Source organism: Castor canadensis, chromosome 15, assembly GCF_047511655.1.
Source record: "Castor canadensis chromosome 15, mCasCan1.hap1v2, whole genome shotgun sequence".
NCBI lineage: Eukaryota > Metazoa > Chordata > Mammalia > Rodentia > Castoridae > Castor > Castor canadensis.
The window spans coordinates 25,196,921-25,222,701 of record NC_133400.1 but is presented as its reverse complement, the minus strand read 5'-3'; the positions used below and the strand labels follow the sequence as shown (position 1 = coordinate 25,222,701).

General features: G+C 32.8%; 1 long non-coding RNA gene across 1 annotated transcript in view; it reads left to right on the top strand.

Annotated features, from left to right (window-relative positions):
- Positions 1 to 25,781, top strand: part of LOC141417180 (uncharacterized) — a 169,007-nt gene that overhangs the window by 130,184 nt on the left and 13,042 nt on the right. The window contains exon 2 of the long non-coding RNA XR_012441767.1: positions 15,789 to 15,824. This is a non-coding gene — a long non-coding RNA (uncharacterized lncRNA). The remainder of the gene's footprint in view (positions 1 to 15,788; positions 15,825 to 25,781) is intronic.

Below are 25,781 nucleotides of genomic sequence, written 5' to 3'. Positions count from 1 at the left end.
ACCTGGGGTAGCCTCACTTTCTAATAACACACACTTGAGGTAACTTATCTTATTTTTAAGAAACTTAAACCATTCCTGCAAAAGGAACATTAATCACTTATGAGAGAGACATCCCCAAAGCCTACTCACTTCCCACCAGTCCCACCTCTGGAAGCCCTAGCACTTCTCAGTACTGTTAAACTGGGGACCAAAACCGCACATAAACCTTTGGGGACAAACCATATCCAAACCAAAGCAGATCCCTTCTAAATTGCATTCTGGTATGAACTCTTCATGTTTAGAACTTAGACTGATAAAAACATGGGTTCTAAACTATTAAAATAATAAATTAAAATTTTCTTCCTTTAGAATATTTAGTGTTTATTCTAATTCCCATACTTACCACCTGCCATTCAATGTGAAGGAGCCAATATGAATTGTATATAAGATGGAGGCTGATTAGGGTCATGTCTATTACAGACAAAGAACAGTGTCTTTCTATAATTTTTTTATAATTACATTGGATCAAATAAGTAACACATGTTTTCTATAGTTTACAAATTTCTAATACTGAAGAATCCCTACTACTATTATGCTAAGTATGTTCAAGTATTTTAGTTTCTTTAATGTAATTGTCTTTTTTAAATGCAAGTGTTATTTTCATGATTACATTTAATATTCAACATGTATTTGAATTACTGTATTAGAATTTTCCTAATATATTCAATAAATTGACTATACATTTAAATTTTATTTTAACCAATCATTACAGTCAAATGTAACATCTCTTGAAGGAATGCATTTTCTTCTTATCATATTAAGAAATAATTAGACCTAATTGTCCATTTAAAGTTTTCAAGTGTTGTGTTCAATATGTTTATTTTTAGGAAAAAAACAATTCCAACTACAATCAATCAGAATTATGCTTATAGTGCTCCATTTGTCCCTTCAAGTAAACTCTCCTTACTTCTTCTCAAGGGAATCTCTAGGCCTCTGTCTTCTGGTTGGACACAACCACAGGGAAATGTACAGGAGGGAGCAGAGTGAAATCACATAATCGTGTTTCTGGCTCCCTCATTATAGTTCCCTTGGGTCTTCTATTTCCCAAAATCAAATTTACAGCTGCAGTAAAAAAGTCCTGTCCAGTTAGCTGGCTTGTTGGTGGTTTGGGGACCACTCTTTCCTCTCACCTTTCAACCGTCAATCCTGAGGGTAGTAATCAACCATCAAGCTTCTTACCAGTACTGTAGCTCCCTAACACAATCCCTACAGTGTTCCTACACCTTACCCACAGCTTTGTCATAGACCCATTATTAAATTCTTTTCAAATTCACAAATTGAAAGGTATATTCTGTTTTTTACCTGGGTGTTAAAGGATCCAGTATAGGGAAATTATTCCTAATGCAAGTTGAACATATTAACATTAAATGTTTATTTGAAAAATCAAAAATATTTACTTTTTAGTAGTATCACATTTAATAAAAACATTAAAGTTGTCTGATAACTTAGTGCCCTAATAAATTACAGCATTATACCTAGAATTTGTCATTTTCTTTGCCATAACATCAAATGTATGATCCATATTTTGCACATGGAAGCAAGCTCTATTCATCTTATTAATGATGTGTGGTCAGGATGGAGAGAATCCAAGAAGTAAATGTCTTATGTGGAAAAACATTTCTTCCTGGTATTACGTATTTTTTTCAGATCCTCCAAAGGGTTAAGCATTTCTTCGACCCCTGAGCTACATTCATAACCCTCTTATCCCAAAGATATAAAGGGTCAGAGTGGGATCACCTGAATAATGTATGGGGACAAACCAAAGGGAAAACAAAAGATTTTCAACATTGTTAAGGATCAGGAACTAAAGGGACCTTAAAATAAATTTGTTAAGAAGGCCAAAATAGAGCTTGATACTTATAGTCTGTACCAGGGGATGCTCAAAAAGAAAAGACAAACTTGAAAGAGGATGGGCTTTCATGTTATGCTACTTTTATACCTTTGTCAAGCCTTTACCATTTGTTGAAAATGTTGAGCGTGACTATTATCTTCTTCCCCCACTTTGGCAGTATGGGGATTTGAGCTCAAGGACTTGCACTTGCTAGGCAAGCACTCTACCACTTGAGTCATGCTCCCACTCTTTCTGCTTTACTTTAAATTTCACGTAGGGTCTGATACTTTTTTGCCTGGTGCTGGCAGTCCATGGACCACAGTATTCCCATTTCTGTCTTCGACATAGCTGAGATTACAGGTATATACCAACATATATGCCTTGACTGTTCTTATTCTTACTTACAACTGAGGGGAAGAATTCTCCCAAATCTCTAACAAAACAAAGAATTTTAAAACTATTTTTCTCTGATCCCACATCTAAGCACGATAGCCAAAGTCATGCTATTCAACATCTTTAGATGAAAAATAGGCTAGGTCAGGCAGTCAAATATGTGCTAAGAGTTAAGTAGATTGTCAATCTCTCTTTTATAGGGTGTTAAGCACATAAGGAAAAACAGAGAATGAAATTTTTTCAAATACTCATATTGCCATGGCCTTTACCAGAGCAATTTACACAAGGTGACCCCAAGAGGTTAGTTGAATTCTTCATGAAGAACTTGGAGAATCTTTAGTTCATGGAGAGTCTTAAAGTATCATTCATGTAAGAGTAAAAGGGAGATTGAATTATTTTATTCAGGATTAGAAGAGAAGGTCTTCCAGTTTCCTCTCCTACTTATATCAACATTAGTCCTATTTGCTGGTTGCTGTGTTTTTCCCATAAAAAGCTCATCTTAGCTGAATAAATATGACTGAATGCCTACTTTTTCTTAATAGAAATATATGTGAAATCTTTATAGCATCTGATTATTTTCTAAGGTGTAGGCTTCATATAAACCAGTTGCTGTGAAAACAGCAAAAACATAAATTTATGTTTAGATAATTTTCCTCACATTGTACTTCTGACCACAAACTTTTCTTGCAAAGCCTGAAATCAAAACTACAATGGGTAGTCATAATGAAAATTTAACATCAAGAAGGCAGGATTAGTGATATCAAGTGTATGTGTTATTTTAAGTGTATATATTTCATCCAAAAGAATGGATGTCATGGTAGAATATGGGTGAATGGCTAAAATACATTGCAAAAACTTAAATTTTAAAAGCTAATTGTTTTAAAAACAATGTTTGTCAAAGTTGACCAAAGAATGCAATAATCACTGCAGGAATTTCATTGAATATCTTTCACTTCAACAATTCCAAACAGCTAATCATACCAAGTCATGAGTCCCTTGTTATTTGTGTCTTCAAATTGATCAAGTTATGTTTTGAGCTACTAACTGAAGAGTCAAAATATATATTCAGCCTCTCCTAGTTAGCTGATCCAAAAACAACTTCCCTCCTAACTTCTTTGATATTATTTCATTGAGCATCTTTCCACTTTCTAAGGTCTAGTATTAAAAGGACATTAAATGATTTGGTGTCTACAAAATACTTTATCCACATGTGTTGATATAGCTTATATTTTAATAATGTTTTGCCTTTCAGAGATGATATGCAAAATATTCTACTGAAGAAATGTGAGAATGGTGAATATGGGTCACAATTTTCAATTTATTTTACATGGTTACCCAAGGAAAAACAATCTCTCTTTTCTAACTTTCTTGAATACCTAGTATAGCATTAATGTTTTGCCACGGCTATTTACTGTTTGTTTAACTTTTGAGGGGTTCACATAGTTTAAATTAATGCCAAGAGGGAAATTTCTACCCCTCAAATACTGCTAATGTGAAATATAATGAAATGGCTACAACAAAAACAAAGTAATGGGACTTTTTGTCCTTTTCTAAGTACAAATAATTATCACTACATACCAATACATATATATATATGCATGCATATATGTTTATATTAAACAATGATATTAAATATCTTTGAAATTGTACTAAACATACTGACTAAATACAAGCAGATAAATTTGGACAGAAAACATTATCAAGGAAATACTTTACTGGCAGTAAATACTTGATTATATTTGGAACTTATTTCTTTCAGGATATTCATAAACTTCATTACCTATCATTTTAAGAAGTGGAGCTACCTTTCCAAAAGGACAATGTATTAGCTGTAGCAAAGGTCACCTACTTTTTGCAGACATCAATAAGCCTAACATCTAGGATGGTGAATGTTTTGTCCTCCTGTTGACAGGTTTGGGGACTATTATATATTATTAATATGGCTGACTAATTCCTAATTAGGAACTCATTAGCAGTTCCACCACTGTAGAGTTTGATGGATTTGCAGCCAATCTTGAAAAAAGGTCACATTAAATGACCTCTGGCTCAAGATTTTCCCATCTGTCTATCACTATCATTGTTTGGGGCTGGAAAATGTAATCATTCTACTTCCCCTTGAGAAACTGTCCAAGGCCTATTTTTCTTAAAGGATTAGTATGTAATTAGATATTGATACTAATAAGTACATTCTTTATTTTAATTTTATCATAAGAAATGTCCATCCTCTATATCTCTTATTTGAATTAGCCATTTTTTTTGTCGTATAAGGTATGGATATATCAATATGTGGGACATGCATGATGTTAATTTAGAATATTGGGATAAACAAAAAGAAATGAACATTTTTTTAAGTACCATTGTGACTGTTAAATGCTACAAAAAAAACACATTCATTTCTTTTATGGGAAAATTTTATATTAACAAAACATATATTCATAAATCAGAAGTTTTAATTATGGTCATTTTAAGGGGGAAGTATGGAGCACAACTCTAGAATAAAGTATAATTCATTTAGATTTGAAATGAAACAAGGCTGCACTTAAAATTTCAAATTATATTAAAGTTAGTCTAAATAAGAATATGGAGCATAAGTTGTCTCTTTCTCTCTTTCTTCTTTCCTGTATTCTGCTTCTATGAGGGTTCTTATACATAGTAAAGAGCATGACATTCAGCAGAGATATTTTTGGAAACCTAAGTTATTTCATGCTGTCCTGAAAACTTTCCAATGAGTATAAGAAGATATCTATTTAATGTGGTGAATGTAGCAGAGAACAGAAAACAAATGAGAGCTTTCATTTTTATTTTTAGAAGATCTCTGTAAATAAGATCCAATAAACCTTATGCAAAACAATAAAAGGAAGGTACTCATAGTTGAAAGAACTGGAGAGACTTTTGCACTCTCCTTCAATCCCTTAATTTTAAAAATTGCAAAATTTCATGTCCACATTGGTGAATCACATTGTAAAAAAGCTTTAATTTTTGCTGCTTATTTTATTTATTTATTTAATATTTGTCTGTCTATTTATTTATTTATTGTCCGCTTCTTACAACCAAGCTGGTTTCCAGGCCTGGTGAGTCCTTCCATGCATCTCACAATGTCCCCTACAATGCACTACACTCTAATAGGATTGGGCAGGGAGAAGTCAGAGGCAAATGCTGCAACTGTTCTATGGAGTAAACCTGGCAAGGGGGGCAGACAGTCAATGGGAAGTAATAATGGATGATGAAGACTGAAATGGGGAAAGAATGGAGTGAGTATTAAGATCATATAAGCAAGTCTACGGGTCTCAGAAAAGCAGTCATCAGTGAAATGACATTTAAGCTGAGGTCTAATATACTTTGTATGTAAGTTAACTTTATACACATGGCTAGGGTAAAAGAAGCATCAGCAAGTTTCCAGTTTGTAGTATGTCAGAAGACATAAGACACTCATTGCCTTGAATTGACTGACATTTTAGTCTTCTATTTTGAGATGATATAGACACTGACTCTGATCAGTAGTCACAGGGGATGTTCAGCCAGTGAAGACGTTAGCAGCATTTAAATTAAATGAATCATTCTGGAGCTATGGTCAAAGTTATTCTACCCATACTTGAGAGCCTATTTAATATATATTTCTCTAAGAAGCTTCTCAGACCAGGTCATGTCACACCATTCTTTTAACATGTCGTAATTCTCTTCTGTAGAGTTCAAGTAAATATCATTAAATCATTAGCAATCGAATCATTATTCAAAGTTCCTTTTCCCTGCTAAAAACATAAGCTATGTAAGTAGCAGAAACTTGTCTGCCTATTGTACCCCACATTTTTTCCCCTTGTATGCTATCATAAAACTATAATATCTTCATAGCAGGTGCTTAACAAATATTCGTAAAATAATTTAAAATGCTAGTAAGAAGGGATTGGATTTTAGGAAGCTGGGTTCCATTACAGCAATACTATTATTTAGTGCTGATATATTTAACTAGCCAGGTAAACACTTTAATACTAATTGTTTTTCTTTCGTGGGTATCCCCAAATTTGAAGTGATGTTCAAAAGAGATAGAAAGTGCTAACTTGAGCTGTGGTCATTATTCACCAGCAAACTAGTTTTGACATTTATTAATGCTGTTTTTAAATATGTAAAATGAAAATGTTAAAAAAATTGTATCATAGCTTAGGGCAATATGTCAGGCAAATAGTCAGTATAATTAATAGTTAACAGCTATAGAGTGCTGGAACTTTACAACTGGCTTTGTCACGTGCTGGCATTTGATCTGGGCAAGTTGACCTCTTCAGGTTTCAATTTCTTCATCTATGAAGCAAAGATAGAAAGAAAAAAAGAGATAGTATTATAAGGATTGAAGAAATTAAAATGCACCAAGCACTTAGAACCTTTCTGGATATTAAATGTTTAAATGTAATATGATCAAATTTTGTATCTACAAATTTCACTTTATATTTAATATGGTGTCAGTATCATAGGAGGACCAGATTTTGGTAGGTAGCTGATTTTGAAATCCAGTTTAATTATCCATGTAATAAATGATGATGTTCATCAGAGGAGTGGCAGGATAGATGGAAAGAAATGGAGGCAGTTAGATTTCCAGTGCATATAATCAGCAGAGGATAAGTTATCAAATAGAGGGGGAACAATATGATAGACTGGTTTCTTCTTGATCAATTGGATGAATGTTGGTGCCACTGTCTGAGATTAAAAGACAGCAGGGATAGATGAGTATGGTTTGGGGACTACTGAGTTAGAGTTGCCTGTGGAACATTAAAAGAGAACTAGCTATCATTCACAAATTATATATATAGATCTCTAATCCAAGCAAGGGCTGGAATGAGGAATGAGCTATAGATGAAAGATGAGAGAGGACATAGTAGAGGAAATATGGGGAGATACTTACTCTTTATCTCTTTACTCACAGCTTCCAGCATCACTTATTTCTCCTAATCAACTCATTAAACTCTATTAATTTGGTATAAGAAGTAAATAGGCATACAGTCAGAAATGCGTTGCATCCCATTTTATAAGAATGATAGAAGCAACAATATGTTGTATTGCAATTTGCTTTACATTTTCCCTTAATATTTGATGGGTACCATTTCATATCTACGTATGTTAATAAATCTTATGTTTTATACTACTGTATATACATACTAATCTTAAATATAATATAAAAATGAACAAAATTAAAATTAACTATTGCCCCAGTTAACTTCTAAGGCTTTTTTTCAGCAAATAATTCTTCATTAGCCTTCTTATTTAAGTTTCTTAATGTATATAGACAAATATATTCTCGAGATATGCACTTAAATAATTTCCAAATAAGATGGTGTACATAGGTGCTACTATTCCCCATCCCCTCCAAATATTGGTACTGACTGCATCTCCTCCCAACCCTTTATTATTATCTATTGTGTTGTTTATTAGTCTGATGAGTGCAAGTCTTATTTTTCATTTAAACATTTTATATCTATTAAAAATCTGGATATTTTGAGATCCTTTGATTTTTTTCTAATTGATTATCTGTTTCTTATAATTTATAGGAAGTTTTTGTAACTTTTAATCGCAATGTTTCCTGCTGTCTACTTTGTAAATTTATGTGTCTCTGTGTGTGTCCTTACGCATCTTGTTTTTTAAATTTAATATTATTTCTCATTTTGGTGTTTATTTTTTACAATCTTTTTTAATAAGACCTTCTCTAATCCAATAGTATAAACTGCTTATACCATATTTTCTATCACTCTCTTTCTATATATACGTAAAATAGTATTTTATATCCTATATATGTGTTTAATGACAATGGGATTTCATTTTAAATATGTAGTATATCATTTTAATACCATTTATTTTCATTCCATCTACCTGAACTCATTTGAAATGCAACATTAATTAGTTTATTTATTGTTTTTTAACAATACAGTCTCTGATTTTTTAAATATTACATTGTTAGATCTTTGTTGCAATGTCACGGTATTTTGGGTACTGTAGCTATAAAATAATTTAATATCTGATAGAATATGTCCAACTTATTGTGTTATTTCTTTTAAAAATTTCTTCATATTTTTTAAAACTATTATTTTCATTTTAATTATGATACATTATATTCTTTTACAAATCTTGATACAATTTTGAGGTTACATTAATTTGAGTAATCTGTATAATGTTGAGTTTTTTCATCATGGAGAATAATATATCACGTCAGTTACTCAAGACTTCTATTATGGACTTCAGAGTCTTCAGGTATTATCTGTATTAAAACCTCTCTCTCTCAATATGCAGTTTATAGATTCTTCTGCTTTTATGATACAGTCATATCTGACAGGATTTCTTTGACTATTCTACTGTGTTTACTTGTGCAGGTTGTTTGGGGTAAAGTTCAGGACAAGACACCATACCTGGCTCTTGCCTATGTCTTCAGTAAATGTGGAACTAGGCAAACCTTCTGCATGTATGTTTTCCTAATAGCTCTCAATTTGACAACCAGTGTACATGTTGCTCCATGTAATTAAAACATGTTTAATGATCAGCATTACTTTCTGAGGGAGGGTCATACTATTTATTCCTAACTCCTGATCGGGGTTTCTGCTAAGTCACTTAGAAACAGTGGACCTGAACTAAACGTCATGGTGGGTTGGGGTGTTGATGTTATCTGCTTATTTTTTTAAGCACCAACCACATCCAGTCATGAACTGTTTCGCATGGCATTCCCAGTGTTGCAGTAGCATTCTTTGAAATCAGTTTGTGGAGACTTTTGTCCTTTTTACTTCTCTAAACTATTTCTTCATCATTTCTAGTCCACTAGAGGGTCCATCTTTGCATTATATTCAATCATTCAGATTAGTGTGCACTTTTACATAATTTTATGTCCATTTTACTAAATTTATGGTGTGTAATAGAGAGTATGGGATTTAAACAGTGTCTTGAAAAGGGACTTGAAATCATTTGGTAATAATGTAAAAATGAGCATCATTCCAATGACTTCAGGCAATTATATGACAAATAAAAGTTAATATTTGTATTAACTTAGATATATTTTCATTTTATTATCTACAATGTGATGTGGAAATGCAGTCTTACTACTTGTCAAGCATGTTAAATGATACTTTATTCTCAGTTCCTAATTAAATTTTTCTTAAGTGGTATTCAAAATCCATTGAACTATTTAATTTCCAACTTGCAAATAGGGGTCATTACTTTCTATATTTATTAAAACTATTCATAAAATGAGCTCAGACCGCAATGTTAAGGGGTAGAATCAATCAAAATTTGGTTAAGACTAAAAGACCATTTTATTTAGAGATTCACTTACCAGAATTTATTGCAATAAACTTTAATTTTTAAAATCCAATTCATTTGAAAATTATAAATGTATATAATAATTAAAATTCCATAAATGTTTTTAAATCTTCAACTTTAGAATGATAAACTAACTGCATTATAATTGCACATTTTACTTTGTGTTTTCTTTGTACTTTGAAGATTAAAACTTTTCCAACCACTTTTTATAAGTAGTGAGAGAATCCTCTCAAAACCAACTTTATCTTTTGAAAAGTTAAATATTTTTAAATATTCTTTATTATGTTGGTTAATAGTGACAGATTTAGAATTGAAAAATGTTATTTTTCCCTCTGAGATTTTATCTGGGATATTTTGTTTCCCTTCTTTTCCCTTTTATTCATTACAATTTCAAAGGACCAAAATATGGCATGTTTTGAAACACTCAAATAAGTAGTAATGTACTCAGAAAAATATGAAATTAAGAATTTCCTTTATTTTAAGACAAACTGTTTTTCTAATGTTTGAAGTATAGATGAATATTACAATCAACTATTCAACATGTAGATTTAATTATGTTTCCCTGAAATAGTGTGTTAAATTAATTAAACACACTTATAGAGATGGCATCTTAGAATGAACGTGCTAAATATCAGTCAAGTCAAACAATCAAGTTTTAAACAATACATTTGCAAGCTACCAAAACTTCTTTAGGCTTCCTAAGAATTACAGTAAAAGCAAAGTGGGCAATTCTCATTATCAGACTTATGGTATAAAACCATAGGAATAAAGATTTTTCTCACTTAAAATTAAAACTAATACTCTCTCTTGACACTTTATCTAGGGGTAATGGCTATAAGGAGTGCTGTATTTTAACATTTCCATAAATGTTGCATTAACAAATACCTGTTCTCTGTGGAACTTTCCAATTGGTCCAATTGTGCTGTGAAGATAATGCAAAGCACATTTAGAGGTTCAGAGCATTGCCTGCTTGTGTTTGACATGTAACTTTGTGGGTTTTATATCTATTGTTAGGGGCAAGTTTTAACTTCCTTGTGTTTTGACCCTTGAAGATAAAAACTGGATATAGGCAGATCTTGAAAATTCCAATAATTACTTTAAATTTTTTGAAACGTGAGTTTAGATAAAAAGTTAGAAAGAGAAATGTAAAATCAAGGTACTAATAATTATGAGAGAAAACAGCTCAAGAAATTATATTTCACTATATTTACAAATTTTTCATTGCATTTATAATCACCCAAAATATTGTTATCTAATTGTCTATTTGCTTTCTTTTATTTTTCTTCATTGCACTGTAACTACCATTAGACACTACACCTACTGTATTTAACAGTGTATGTGAAATTCTGTCATAGCATTCACACAGAGTAGGTATTCAATGCTATTTAAAAAACATCAGATGAAACAGAAACCCACCCATGGAGAATGATTGCCAGTAAGATACTCTAACAGTGAGTCCACTTCAAGTCTTTTACGAGTAAGAATATTGGACTGGAGATGTGGCTCAAGTGGTAGAGCTCTTGCTGTGCAAGCACAAAGCCCTGAGTTCTAACTCTAGTCTCACAAAAAGGAATAATAATATTTAATATTCTACTTTGAATTATTCTTGTTAGTGAGTTGAAACAGAATCTTTCTCCATTTCCTGAAAAGATTCTGCAGTCAAATACATTCACATTATCTTTGGTATTACTTTGGATAGTAACAGTTTTGGGGGAGTATTGAATTAGGCAACTAAGAATGAGAACGGGAGGCAATATGTGCATGGTGAATATCATGAATTCAGAGAAGTTGGAACTTAGATAGGTGGTATTAACCAAGAAGTATCCATTAATCACAGAAAACTCAGAAATTTGGAATTCTTACTAAATCTTCAGAGGTTTTTCCCAGTGTGATTCCCATTCATGAGTGCATAGCAAATCTAGTTATCACCTGTACACAAAAGTACATATTGGCAATGAACACTTTGTGACGCTGTTAAAAGCATAGAATAGTGTCTGATACAATAAAAAGTGTGATAGGACAAAATGTTGTCCTACCACAATGATTTGATTAAAGCTATCACAACTAGGACTTCTATTTCTTGGGCTATGTGGAGCAAGCAAGACATTTTCAAGTGAGAAATTAGAAATATGAAATTAATTCAATCAGTAGCTATCTAATTCATCAAGAATAGTCAGTTCTGTTATTATCTCGGACCAAGATAAACTTCTCAGAGACTTCTTCCATGGTATAGAGTACCTTTAATTTCCCAAGATGCAGAGCAGAAGAGGTGAGAAATGCACACAGAGGAACTGGGAGTCATGTCATTCGAATGTGCGCTCTGTCCTTAGAGGATGTGAGTAGCCAAGAGTCCAGGGCACCATGTTAGAAAGAAAAGAGTATGAATAAATAAGAAATGTAGGTTTCTGCAGACAATAAGATGACAAATAGACAAACTAGCCAAGTGCACATATTTCAGGGCCAGAGGCTCTGAAAAGAGCCAGTAAGTAATGGCAGATGATGAGAAGCTGGCATCTTTGTGGCAGAGTTCATCTTTACTATGCCAGGTCAGGAAAAGCAAACGCTCCATGGAGGAAAAATGAATTGTACTTGTCCTTGAATACTGAATTTTACTGATGACTACAGAGAAATAAAAAGAAGTAACATAAAGACTAACAGGTCTTTAGATTTGTAGTCAAAACAATTTCTAGTAGTATATTATTATCCAATAACAAAGATTTAAGTGAAAAAACAGTTATTAGTCATTGAAGAAGTTGTGTATTTTTAATAAGTAATAAATCATGATTTTTACATTTTTTTCATAACAAGACAGAGAGTCATGGTTTCTAATAAAATTATAAACCAACTTTAGTTTAAATAGTTTGTTAGGTTTGTGTATTTCAGGTTTTCAAGAATAAATAAAAAGGTCAACAGAACTTTCTATTGTTCTTTTAAGTGTTTTAAAAAGTATTTTGCTTAGATTTCATTTTTCTTGACATTTGGTAGTATTTGAATTATTGTAATAATAGATTCACATCTAGTCATATAAATTACTGACAGATTTGGGAAGTCAAACAACATTGTATTAACTAAATCACAGATTTTGTTTGTAGCTTTTGTCTCTTCCTCGTTGCATTAGCAAGAAGACTTTACTCCCTCGAGATCTGTAAATCAGAGAATCTCAGGCTATACATAGAAGCATTAAGATTATCTTGGGCGTCCTGAGCAGTAACTCAGTTCTGTGAAGTTATATCCGCTGGGATCTATGGGCTGCTTGAGACAGCTTTATTTTGCAAATTTATTGCATACCTTCACAGCTTCTCTTAAAGATTTCATAAACTCACACAGGAAAAGTGGTCATGAAAATCAGACTCAAAACATAGCAGAGGTGATTGGGCTTATCTTTTCCTGAGCCTTACATGAATAGCAAGAACATTAACTAATGATAAACGCACCTGTTGTCTGGGAAGACACCATTCCCTTGTAGTTTACTTTCACCTTAAGATCATTCCTGGGGGATTTTTCTGGATCATTTCGCAAGCCAGCTCTGTCGCAAGTGAGCTTAATTTTTATAGAAAAACAAATTTGAAATTCAAACAGAATTCGTGGGACATTTTCAGACTCTACTATTTGACCTTTTTTCAGGTTTCTGACAAAATTTTATGTTGTCTTACAGTGATTTTATATTAGAAAACAGTGCTTCAGATTTTTATTCTTTTTTATTTGTTTCATTTCTTAGGTGTCAAGATACCTTTTCACTTATTTGTTTATTGCTTTATTAACTTCATTTGATTTAATACTCTGAAATGAGCAGAACCCAAAAGTAAAAGTAAATACAAATATGCATCTGTATGCTTCAGTAGTTAGCAAATCAGCTAGCATGCTTTGCTCTTACTGAAAGCAGTAAGAAAAAAACACTTCGTGAAGTTAGAAATTAAAAGATTCAACTTGAGTTCAGTAGATAGTAATATACTAATGTTTTAAAATAAGACATCTCCAACTATCTGCTTGATAGACTTCATTTGTACATGTTGCAAATGTTGGAATTAGGGAATTGTGCAAAGGGTGTATGATTATCACTTTCAAAATGCTTTATGGAGGCACCTCAAGTAGCACATGGTATTTTGAAACGTCAAAGGAAATAAATACAGCACAACTTGAGATCTTTCAGATATTGTAGGCAGAGATAGCTTGCTTCTTCTCTGTTTCGACATTAAATCAAGTTGCACCAACAAAAGCAAAATCTCAAGAATCTGTACAGAATAGCAAACAAAGCTGGTGGCATCTAATCTGGTTTCAAGATTTGAGAACTTGTATGTCAACTATCAGGCATATAAATATCATCAGTTAGTAAAGTTGATCTTTAAGATTGAACTACAGATTTTTTTCTTTCAAAATATGGGAAATTTTTCAAATTACACTTATATTTTATAATATCAATATGTGCCAAGTGTTGGTAGCTCATACCTGTAAATCCTAGTTACTCAGGAGGCAGAGATCAGAAGGACCACAGTTCAAAGCCAGCCCAAGCAAATAGTTCAGAAGACCATATCTCGAAAAAACCCATTACAAAAGTAGGCTGGTGGAGTGACTCAAGGTGTAGGCCCTGAGTTCAAACCCCAGAACTTCAAAAAGTATATAGAGAGGAATATGCATGCAGTCATTTGGACATGACTAGTTTTTCTAGTTACTTTACCCCATTTGATATTTCTTTTTTTTTCTTTTTTATTATATTCATATGTGCATACAATGTTTGGGTCATTTCTCCCCCCTTCCCCCCTGCCCCCTCCGTTATCCCCTTCACCCTGTCCCCCACCCCGCTCCCTTCCTTACTCCCCCAACCCCTCCCTACCAGGCAGAAACTATTTTGCCCTTATCACTAATTTTGTTGAAGAGAGAATATAAGCAATAATAGGAAGGACCAAGGGTTTTTGCTGGTTGAGATAAGGATAGCTATACAGGGAGTTGACTCTCATTGCTTTCCTGTGCATGTGTGTTACCTTCTAAGTTAATTCTTCTCGAACTAACATTGTCTCTAGTTCCTGGTCACCTTCTCCTATTGGCCTTTGTTGCTTTAAAGTATCTGCTTTAGTTTCTCTGTGTTGAGGGCAGGTTTTTGGGTGTCTTACCTATACTCATACCTCCCTTGTGTGCTCTCACTTTATCATGTGATCAAAGTCCAATCCCCTTGTTGTGTTTGCCCTTGATCTAATGTCTGCATATGAGGGAGAACATATGACTTTTGGTCTTTTGGGCCAGGCTAAATCTCCAGTTCCATCCATTTCCTGCGAATGATAAGATTTGATATTTCATTTGACCTGGGGTGAAGTGGGGTAATACTGAGAGTAAGGGTTGCTGTGACTCTAGAAAGTTTCAAAGCCTCTTGTACATGGACAGTCATTGTACTATAACCAACTTCAATAAAGCAATAATTAAATGCAATATCTGAGCTAAAATTTTAAAGAATTAGATTAGTAAACATTCTAATTCTACTCTACTTATACATGGCTATTTACTTTCAGAAAATGATTTTGTTTTGATTTTTGTTTTACTTACTTTCCCTCCTTTTCAAATAGATTTTACTTTAGGCTCACAGCAAAATTCAAATGAAAGTATAGACTTCTCAAAGAACTCCTGACCCTACAATGTATGCCTAGCCTTCCCTACTGGCAACATCTCAAACCATCATAGCAAATTTGTTACCATTGATGAGACTAAAATGACTTAGCTTGTATTGGGATCCACTGTAATTATATGTTCTGTGCCTTCACCAGCTGTACAATGACATGTATACTTCATTATAACACCATACAGAATCATTTCACTGTCATAAAAAAATTCTATGCTCTGTTAATTCATTATTTCTTCCCCCCACACCTGGCATACATTATTCCTTTTAATCTTTCCATTGTTTTGCCATTTCTAGACTATCATCAAGTTAGCGTAGTGTAATATGTATCTGAATTGGTTATTTCACTTAGTATACATGTATAAGAGTTCTTCATGTCTTTGGTAGCTCATTTTGTTTTAGTGTGAAGTGATATTCCATTCTCCAGTTGTATAAAAGTTTACTTTTACATTCTTTTACTTGTCACCATTTCAATTGCTTCTAAGTTTTGGCAGTTCTGAATAAAACTTCCATAAACATTTATATTCAGGTGTTTGTGTGGATGTGTTTTTAACCTATTTCAGTAAACACCATGGAGTCGAAATGATGGATGGTATGGTACATATTTTCTCACTTTGTTTTGTTTTGCAGTTCTGGGGATGGAACTGAGGTCTTTGCACATGCTAGGTAAGTGTTCTACCACTGAGCTACAACCCCAGCCTCATATATACTAACTTACATAAGAAACTGTCGAACTGTTTCCGAAAGTGAATTTCTCTTTTTTCTTCCCACCCACAGTAATGAGAGTTCCTATTCTTCCACATCCTTGTCAGCACTTTTCTCTTATATTTATTTTCCCTCTCTACACCTTATTAGGTAAGGGATTTTTTTCAGGTGTTTTGGGGTTTTTTTGTTGTTTATTTTTGGTGATATTGGATTGAACTCAGGTCCTTACAATTGCTAGGCAGACTCTCTACCACTTGAGTCACTCCACTATCCCTTTTCGGATCTTGTGCTTACTTTTAGTCATGTTTTAACTTTCTTATCGCTGAGTTTTAGGAGTTACTTATATATTTTACACAATGGTCCTATTTTTTTCTTTTTGTGCTGGGGGAGTACATTGTGGCATTTACAAAAGTTCTTATAATATATCAATTATATCATACCTGAATTCACCCCCTCCATATCCTTTATTGAGTATACATTTTTCAAATGTTTTCTCTTAGTTTATCCCTTAGCTTCTTATGGTCAGTGCATTTTGCAGATCAAAAGTTTTTAATTTTACTGAAGTCCACTTTATCACTTATTTCTTCCATGAATCATGTCTGTGTTGCATTTGGAAACTCATCAGCAAATCGAATATCTCTTAGATTTTCCCCGTTAAAATCTTCTCTGAGTTTTTTGGTTTTACATTATACATTTAGGTCTCTGATCTTGTTCCTTTGTCAAATTCAGTTGCTTATATTCCGGAGGTTCTTTTTCTGTACTCTGTATTCTGTTATGATGGTCACCAATACCACACTATCTTGATTATTTTAGCTCTCTAGTAAGTCTTGAAAATCAGAGACCATTGGCCCTTTAATTTTGTTCTTCTCCTCTAATATTGTCTTGGCTTAATCTGGGTCCTTTTACCCATAGTATATAAACTTTATCTGTAAGTTTATTGTATATAAACTTTACATGGATTTGTCGTTATGCACAAATAACATGCTGGGCTTTCTTTAATATTGTATTGATGCTAAAAATCAAGCTGGAAAAAACTGACAGGCTGACAGTAATGAATATGGAATATCACAGTTTTAATTTAGGTCTCTATTTATTCATTTCATTAGATTTTTGTGTGTGCATTTGTGTGGCACTGGGTGTTTGAACTCAGATCCTTGCGCTGGCTGAACAAGTAATCACCACTTTAGCCTTGCCCTCGGCTACTTTTGCTTGAGGTATTTTCCAGGTGATGCCTTGTACTTTTTGCCAGGCCAGCCCCAACCTGTGATCCTCCTGTGAAGTTGGGATTACAGAAGTGAAAACATCACACCCAGCTTGTTTGTTGAGATGATGCTGCTGCTAATTTTTGCCAGGGCTGGCCTTGAAAGGAGATCCTCCTGATCTTCAACTCCTGAGTACTCAGGATTACAGGACTGTGCCACCATACCAAACTTATTTGATCAGATTTTATAGTTTTTACTTGTGCATATATAGCACACGTTTTGGCAAATTTATTCTTAAGTATTTCATTTTGGGGTGCTAATGTAAATAATATCCTGTTTTTAAATTTCAAAAAAATTCAAGTCTTTTTTTGCATATTAATGAAGCTTAAAACATTCTCATAATCCTTTATTAGGTCCAGGCATTTTGTTATAGACAAATTTGCCTGGTCTTCTGCATAGACAATTAGTCATTTACAAATAAAGAGAGTTTTATTTCTTCTTTCTCAATCTGTAATCTCTTATTTGCTTTCTTTGTCTTAGTACATTGAATGAGATTTTTCAATAAATACAGTAAAGGAGTGTTGCTTTTATCCTGATAGCAAGTGATTTTATAAAATCAAAACTTCAGCTTCCTTTTTCATTTTTACTATGACTATTTACATTGTTTGGTTTTTCAAATGCTGGGCCTATAGTATACCTGAATATGAATAAACACACAAACACACACGTGTCCTGTGCATAAGAACCCAGAATACATTCTAGGTGTAAATATGTTGTAGTGAGCTATTCTTACACCTAATCAATTTGCTGTGCTAGCTTTAAAATTAGATTTTAGATATTGATGTATTTGTACTCCTGAAAATATTACTTTTTACACACTCTATCATAATGTGAATAGTCATCAAGTCTGATTCCAGTTGCACAGATATGTCAACTAGTTCAAAATGATATTAGATAAGTAACAGATATATTTTACAGATGAACTTAGATTTCCATTGCTAAGAGACTAAGGATTACTAATGGCCAGAGTTTTATAAATGTAGATTTTGAACTTGGAGCTAGAACATCATGTGTTGGCAACCTATTGGAATTTCATGTCATTTTCTTCAAATAAAATAACAAAATAACTTTTTCAGGTAATTTTTTTCCAATGATTTCTCTCAAAAGTTTTGAAGTACAGACAGCAATGTACTGGTTGGCAACAGGTAGAAATATATATTGTATATTTTGAGAAAAAAGTCAGATTTCTCTCATAATTTCCATCTCCTTTTCAATTGTAACTGAAATATATTTTAAAGAAGGGTGTTGCATGGTTTTGTGTTTGATAACCTGCCTCTTTGAAAGCTTTAAAATGTGTACTATGTGTACTTGTGATAATCCACTGTATTGAGATTTTATTCTGTGTTTTAGTAACTTGGACAGACAATTTCTGTGGGAAAGTTCTATAAATATCCATTGCTTTCCCCACTTTATTGATTGGATAGTAGGAAGTTTTTTACTCTGTAACAAATAGAACAGAGTCATTGATCATCTGTGATGTCATATCCTGTGTTGTGTCTGTCTTCTGTATTTGGCTGTCATTCTATTAACAGCAGGTGCTTCAGATGTCAATTTGTTTGGAAATAAAAGACATACCCCCCCAATTTAATCCCAATATTGACAGAGTTGTGCCTAACTTCACACTGTTGGTGAACTTGGTATAATTGTAATGAAACTTACACTGAATAGTCAAGGAATATCAAGAGTTTATTTCATTGACCACTTATTTATGAACTTTCCTTGTTTTGGCAAAAACTATAAAAAATGAGTTTTTCAAATGTAGAATGACCTGAATCTCAGAACTTAGTTTAAATTGCAAAATATGACATACACACAGAAAGATATTATTGCAAAAGGTGGTAGAAATTGTGTACATATTGTCAAAACATTTCCACAATGAAAATTGAATCAAATTGCAATCTTACCAGCAGTCTATACAAATGGCAACATCTTAGAAATTAGCATAATTCTTGACACTAATTTAACTTTTAGGAATGTATCCTTGGGAAATGAGCATAAAAGTTGTCTGTCTTAGGATGTACTTTGCTGTGTTTTATACAGAGGTAAAATAATTGAAATTAGTCTATTGCTCAAACATATGGCATTGGTTAGATTCTCAGACATCCATGAACTTTTTATTATGCAAAATAACATAATCAAAATAATAATTCCAAAGTTTTACTTTTCTCCAGTTTGTTCTTTGTTCATTGATGCAGTATCTGACCTTCAAAATACTCAATCAGTGCTATTTGAATTAATATAAACTAAAAAATATCCCTCAATTGTGTTTGCATTGTTTTTTCCTTGCAACACACTCAATACTATTTGAGTAAACATGAATCATTTCAGCAGAAGCTAGAGAAGGGAATAAAATGAGTGATTTTGTGTGACAAATAATTATAATTTAATGCTACATGTCATGAAGACATAATCACTTCATTGCAGATTGCTGGCAAACACAGGTCTAGAACCCATTTCTGTCAATGTGGTTTTAGGAAAACAGTATTTCTGTTCAATCCAAAATTGAGGAGAAAAGGAATCTTTCAACTGTAACAAAATGATGTACCATCAAAATTAGAGGCTATCCATATGGTAACAATGGTCTAATTCATCTTGATCCCGAGCTGACGGAAAATATTCTGTTTCATCCATAATTTGTTTAGTAATCCTAAGCCCCTTGTTTTTCTTTCCCAATTGCTGGGAGAAGATAATTTCTATTTTGCACACCTTTATTAATCAAGCAAAACTATAGAACAGATGTGTAATTCTTTAGCCATTATAAGGATAGACAGAAGGAGAGCTGTAATTTTTAGTTTTGTCACTTTAAGTGATACCCATGAGACATAGTATCAGAAACAGAGGCATTGAGATGCAGAATCTAAATCACTGCAGAATCTTTTAAAGGAAAAGTAAATAGGTGTACTTCTTTGCTAACATGCGTCCATTGTACAAGATCTAAGATATACATTGTTGTTGCTGGTTGACTAGAAGGCAAAAGTCACATACTTGATTTAAGTTCTTTGGATTTACCGTTCCAATGAAGGGTTCAGCAAATACATACTTTGGTTGAAGATATTTATAAACAAGTAACATTAGTCAAAGATGGAACTATATTTTGGAGGGTTAGAACTAATTGACTTTCAGAGCTCATTTACATATATAATATACTATTTACTTATCAAATTTTACTTTGTTTTATCATAATAATTTGAAACTAATTGCCTCATGAGAATAATTGCATTCAACATAGCAACCTCAATTTTCAATAGTTAACTTTCAATGGCCAAACAATTTCAATTTCGTAGGAGTATCTTGAAAAGTTCTTATTATTTCTAATAAATATATTCATATTAATAAAACTGTAATAAATAAAAATACTTTAGTCATATCTTTTGCTGAATGGTCCACATATTTTATATAGTATGAAAAAAAATATTATACTTAACTCCAGTACTTTCATGAATTTTGGAATATTTCCTTTAAGCAAACTTCTTTTTATTTTATTTTATTTTATTATTCATATGTGCATACAAGGCTTGGGTCATTTCTCCCCCCTGCCCCCACTATCTCCCTTAACTCCCACTCTGCTCCCTCCCTCTCCCCCCTACCTCCTCAATACCCAGCAGAAACTATTTTGCCCTTATTTCTAATTTTGTTGTAGAGAGAGTATAAGCCATAATATAAAGGAACAAGGGTTTTTGCTGGTTGAGATAAGGATAGCTATATACGGAGTTGACTCACATTAATTTCCCGTGTGTGTGTGTGTTACCTTCTAGGTTAATTCTTTTTGATCTCACCTTTTCTCTAGTTCCTGGTCCCCTTTTCCTATTGGCCTCAGTTTCTTTTAAGGTATCTGCTTTAGTTTCTCTGTGTTAAGGGCAACAAATGCTAACTAATTTTTTAGGTGTCTTACCTATCCTCACCCCTCCTTTGTGTGCTAAAGCTTTTATCATGTGCTCAAAGTCCAATCCCATTGTTGTGTTTGCCCTTGATCTAATGTCCACATATGAGGGAGAACATACGATTTTTGGTCTTTTGGGCCAGGCTAACCTCACTCAGAATGATGTTCTCCAATTCCATCCATTTACCAGCGAATGAACACCACCAACAACAGGTGTTGGCGAGGATGCGGGGAAAAAGTAACCTTCTTACACTGTTGGTGGGAATGTAAACTAGTACAACCACTCTGGAAAAAAAGCTAGACATTGATTTACCATTTGATCCAGCAATACCACTCTTGGGGATATACCCAAAAGACTGTGACACAGGTTACTCCACAGGCACCTGCACACCCATGTTTATTAAGCAAGCTTCTTAAATGCCTCTTTATTAAATGTAAATCCCAGACCCCATAATATTTAATATATTACATCTCAATACTGAACACTATTTAACTAACACAATTTTAAATATTACTCTTTTTGGAAATCAGTACTAAAACTTTTTATGATTTATTATACAAATTTTCATAATTTGAAAGTAAGTCTTTGGTCCCAAACATTTCTACTGAAAATATTCTTTTTGTTTCACATTATATTTATGAACGATCTACTCATCAGTACTGTTATATGCTTTCATTTTTTTATCCTCAAAGCTTTATTAATGGAAATCAGAAAAAAATATTCCATAATGTGCAAGTCCCAAATACGTGAAGCAAACAATACCAATATTCTGGGATTTAATGTGAATCACGAAGTTTTTTATGTGCTAGGAATTTTTTTTACTTATTCTGAGGAGAATTTGATTTTGTATTCTGCTAAATATAAATCCACACTCTACAAATATGAATACTTAGGCCAATGACCTTAGTCCTTTTAATTCTTGTATAAAACATTCCCCAAAGTTTTACCTTTTCTGTAAAATAGCAATGATTTTAATAAATTTAAAATTAGTAGGAAATATTCTTTATGTGTGTCTATAAATAAAAATGAAAGGATTTTTTAACTTTTGAAGAAGTTGTCAAATCTACTTGGTCTCCTGACTTACATAAAGCAGAACAGCAAGAACAGAAACAGTAACAATTGTACAAGGTTCTTTCTATGTGGTGGTGGGCATTTCTGTTTTCAGTTCATAATTTGTCTTAAAATACTTTGAGAGAAACCACCTGCAAGCATATTTTTGCAAGTATTTATTTATTATTTGACAATTATCTTAGTGTATGTTAGCTTTAAAAATTAAATCAGTTCCATGTTTGGAATTTACGTGGGTTTACTTTACTATAAAGCATATTTATTTGTCATATATAAAATTTTCTGAGTGGAAGATCAGTAGAAAACCTTAAAAAAGAAGGCATTGGTCATTTTTAAGAACAGATAGTGCATTCAACAGCCCCTTATAAATGCTAATCCGAGAGAGCAAAGCTGTAATTATGAAGACACCATGGAACAAGAAGAGAGAAAACTCTCAAAATTATTGATCCCAGGATTGATCCAGGTCTTTTCACAGGAGCAGTTTTAAAAAGATCAATCCAAACCTGCTGGAGCAATTTTTATAATTATGCTTAATGTGTACTTTTAGAAATGGTCACAGTAATGATAGATAACATTAGAGTATTAAAATACAGCTCACATTTGCATGAATTAACTCATTTAACTATCATAAGATCCTTTAAGCCTATAAGAGAAAAATTGTATTTTCTTCACTTATGTGAGAAAATACATGTGTAACAATCAAAGTAATTACTCTGATTTCTAAGATAGTGCTCATATTATTTCAAATTGATAGTATCCACAACTTTCAAACTATTCAATCATTTCCTATGTTTCTTGAATTTCCTTTTACCCACACAGCTCATCTATACACACAGACAATTTAGTTCCCAGGTTATTTTCATTCTCTTTGTCTTTCTCTCTTTTTCCAACATTTTACTAATTTCTCAATGGTTATCATTTTATTATTAGTTTAAATTCCTTTCTTACCAAGTTTATTTTAACTATCACATAAAATTGTGCATGTTAATACAGTATTGTGACATTTTGATGTGTACACAGTGTATAATGTTTAAATCAGATTAAACATACCTATTTCTTCAGTCACAATTTCTTTAAGGTAAAGACTTTCCAAATCCTCTCTGGCTTTTGAAATGCACAGGTCATTTATAGGAAAGTACGCACACCATATAAGATCCAAAAGACCCAAGAGTTGCACAATTACAAATAAGTCACCACCTGACTCCTAACTTCCAGTCACTCTTAACAGTTCTCAGAGATTTTCACAGTTGTCAACATTTTTAATTTTAATTTTATTTTATCATTTTTACATTTACTTACATGCATATACATTATTTGGGCCACCCGAGCCCTGCTTCCAGGCAGAACTATATTTTACTGAAGACAAAAACATAAGAGATAATAAGAAAAGCATAGTGTTTTTGCCAGTTTGGGATAAAGATAGTTATACAGAGAGATTCCTAGTGTTGTTACCATCCATATGTGTATTACAAGACATATTGGTTCATCTCTACCAGAACTCTTCACTGCTTCCTGGTCCCCTTCCCATAGTGGCTTCTTCCAGTTTAAGATTACTATATTCACTCCTATATAGTGAGCATATCAACCAAATTCAAGTTTTAGGTTTCCTTCCCTTTCTCTATTCCTCCCTTCACTGGTCTCCCCTTAGTGTGTGAGCCATGTCCAATAATATTACTACATTTGTTTTGGGTCTATAATCCGCATATGAGGGAGAACATGTGACTTTTGGCCTTTTGAGCCTGACTAACCACTTAATATCATGTTGTCCAGTTCCATAAATTTACTTGTGAATAACAAAATTTCATTCTTCTGTGTGACTGAATAAAATTCCATTGTGCACAATTACCACATTTTCTTAATCCATTCAATTCGTTGATAGTGGGGCATCTTGGCTATTTCCACAGCTTGGCTATTATGAATAGTGCTGCAATAAACATGGGTGTGCAGATGCCTTTGTAATAACCTGAGTTTCATTCCTTTTGGTATATCCCTAAGAGTGGGATTGCTGGATTATATGGCAGATCTTTTTTTAGTTTTTTTAAGAAGCTTCCATATTGTTTTCCATAGTGGTTTGTTTCAACCATGGATGTGTGATTATTAACTAGAGCAAGAGGAATGATTTGGTGGAGAGCTTGTAGTGATGGTGGACTAGATAGAATTTGAAGCAAGTCGAAGATCACACAGAGAGGAAGTGAAAGACCCATGATTTGAATCCAAGACCTTGTGAATTTACGCACAGTGACTGCCCACTGGTCCTGTATAAACCACTGAAAACCCCCATGAAATGAAAAAAAGAGCATCATTTAAAAACATGTTTGAAATGTACATAATTATTCCAAAATAAAATTTTTTTCACTAAGCATTCAAGATCTAGAGGGCTAGGATCATGTTCTTAGTATAAATAGTGAATTACTTAAAATTCAAAGCACAACATATTCTTCATTTTCTCCCCTCTGTTTTAGAAATTGTAATGTTCTTTAAAACAATTCAAAATGTCATTTACCAATATGTTGCATACATTTATATTTATTTTATCTAATAAATCCTGCTACATTATTGAAAATTAGAAAAAAAAATGTATAAAAAGGGGGAGCAAAAAAGCACCAGAATTTCTCCACCCACATATAAGCTCTATTAATATTCTTATATTTTGTATTATTTATGTTCATATGCTTTACATATTGACTTGCATGTCTGGCAAATATATAAATCAGTTAATTTAAACCTTGTTTTAAAACTTTGCTCTGTGTACTTACATCTCAATTCACTTAAAAGATATTTTCTAGCCACTAACTATAGCCCTTGACCTTTATTTTAATGACTAATCAATTATATGAGCTAAGTATCAATATAAACACCACAGTACATGAATTATGTTGAAGTAGAAATTTTTTTTCCTAGTGCCCTTTATGATTTTGTTTTCAAAGATGTAATAGTTTCATAAAAGTACTTAAATAATGCTTTCTTTTTATTCTGTTGAAGTGTTTGTGTAGGAATTACATACTTTTCCTTCAATGTTTATATTATTTTTCTATAGAAATATCTGATTCTGCTGCTTAGCAAAGTGAAGTAAGCTTACAATATACTTATTCTTTCTCTGGTTAAAACAGAAGTCTGTACAAAATCAAAAACCAATTGCTTGAGAACTGTGAAGAAGACAGATTTGGAAGGGAGTCAAAGACCAATACAGGGAGAGTTTCTCAGATTTTCATTTGATTTGGGATTTGATTTTCATTTTTATTTGTGTTTTCTTATGAATTTCTCTCAAAAATTTGATCTGAGGTTAAGAAGTAGGCCCAGTGCTGTTGGCTAACATAGGCATCAACAGTTTATAGCTAGACAATCAGCTAGAAGGTCAGGAAAATGAGCTGCTGGAAGGTAGAGAACTTGAACAGGAACTCCATTTTCCTTTTTATCTTTTTATCCTTCTGTTCTCTGTCCTGGCTTTTACCTAAAGATAAGCCATTGAGCTGTGCCAAAAGTAGTATGGAACTGATACTCTGAGAGAAACCCAACCTTTCTAGCCAGAAGAATCAGTGAAAACAAAAGCAAGCAAACAAACAAAAACATGGACTTAAAAATGCCACGGGCTTTCAATAAATTCCTCTGTCTCTTTTTTTCTCATAGAATTGTGTGAGCCCTAGCCATCTTACAAATGTAACAGAAGTACAAAGCAAGGGAAATTATAATCAAATTGATTAAGAAAA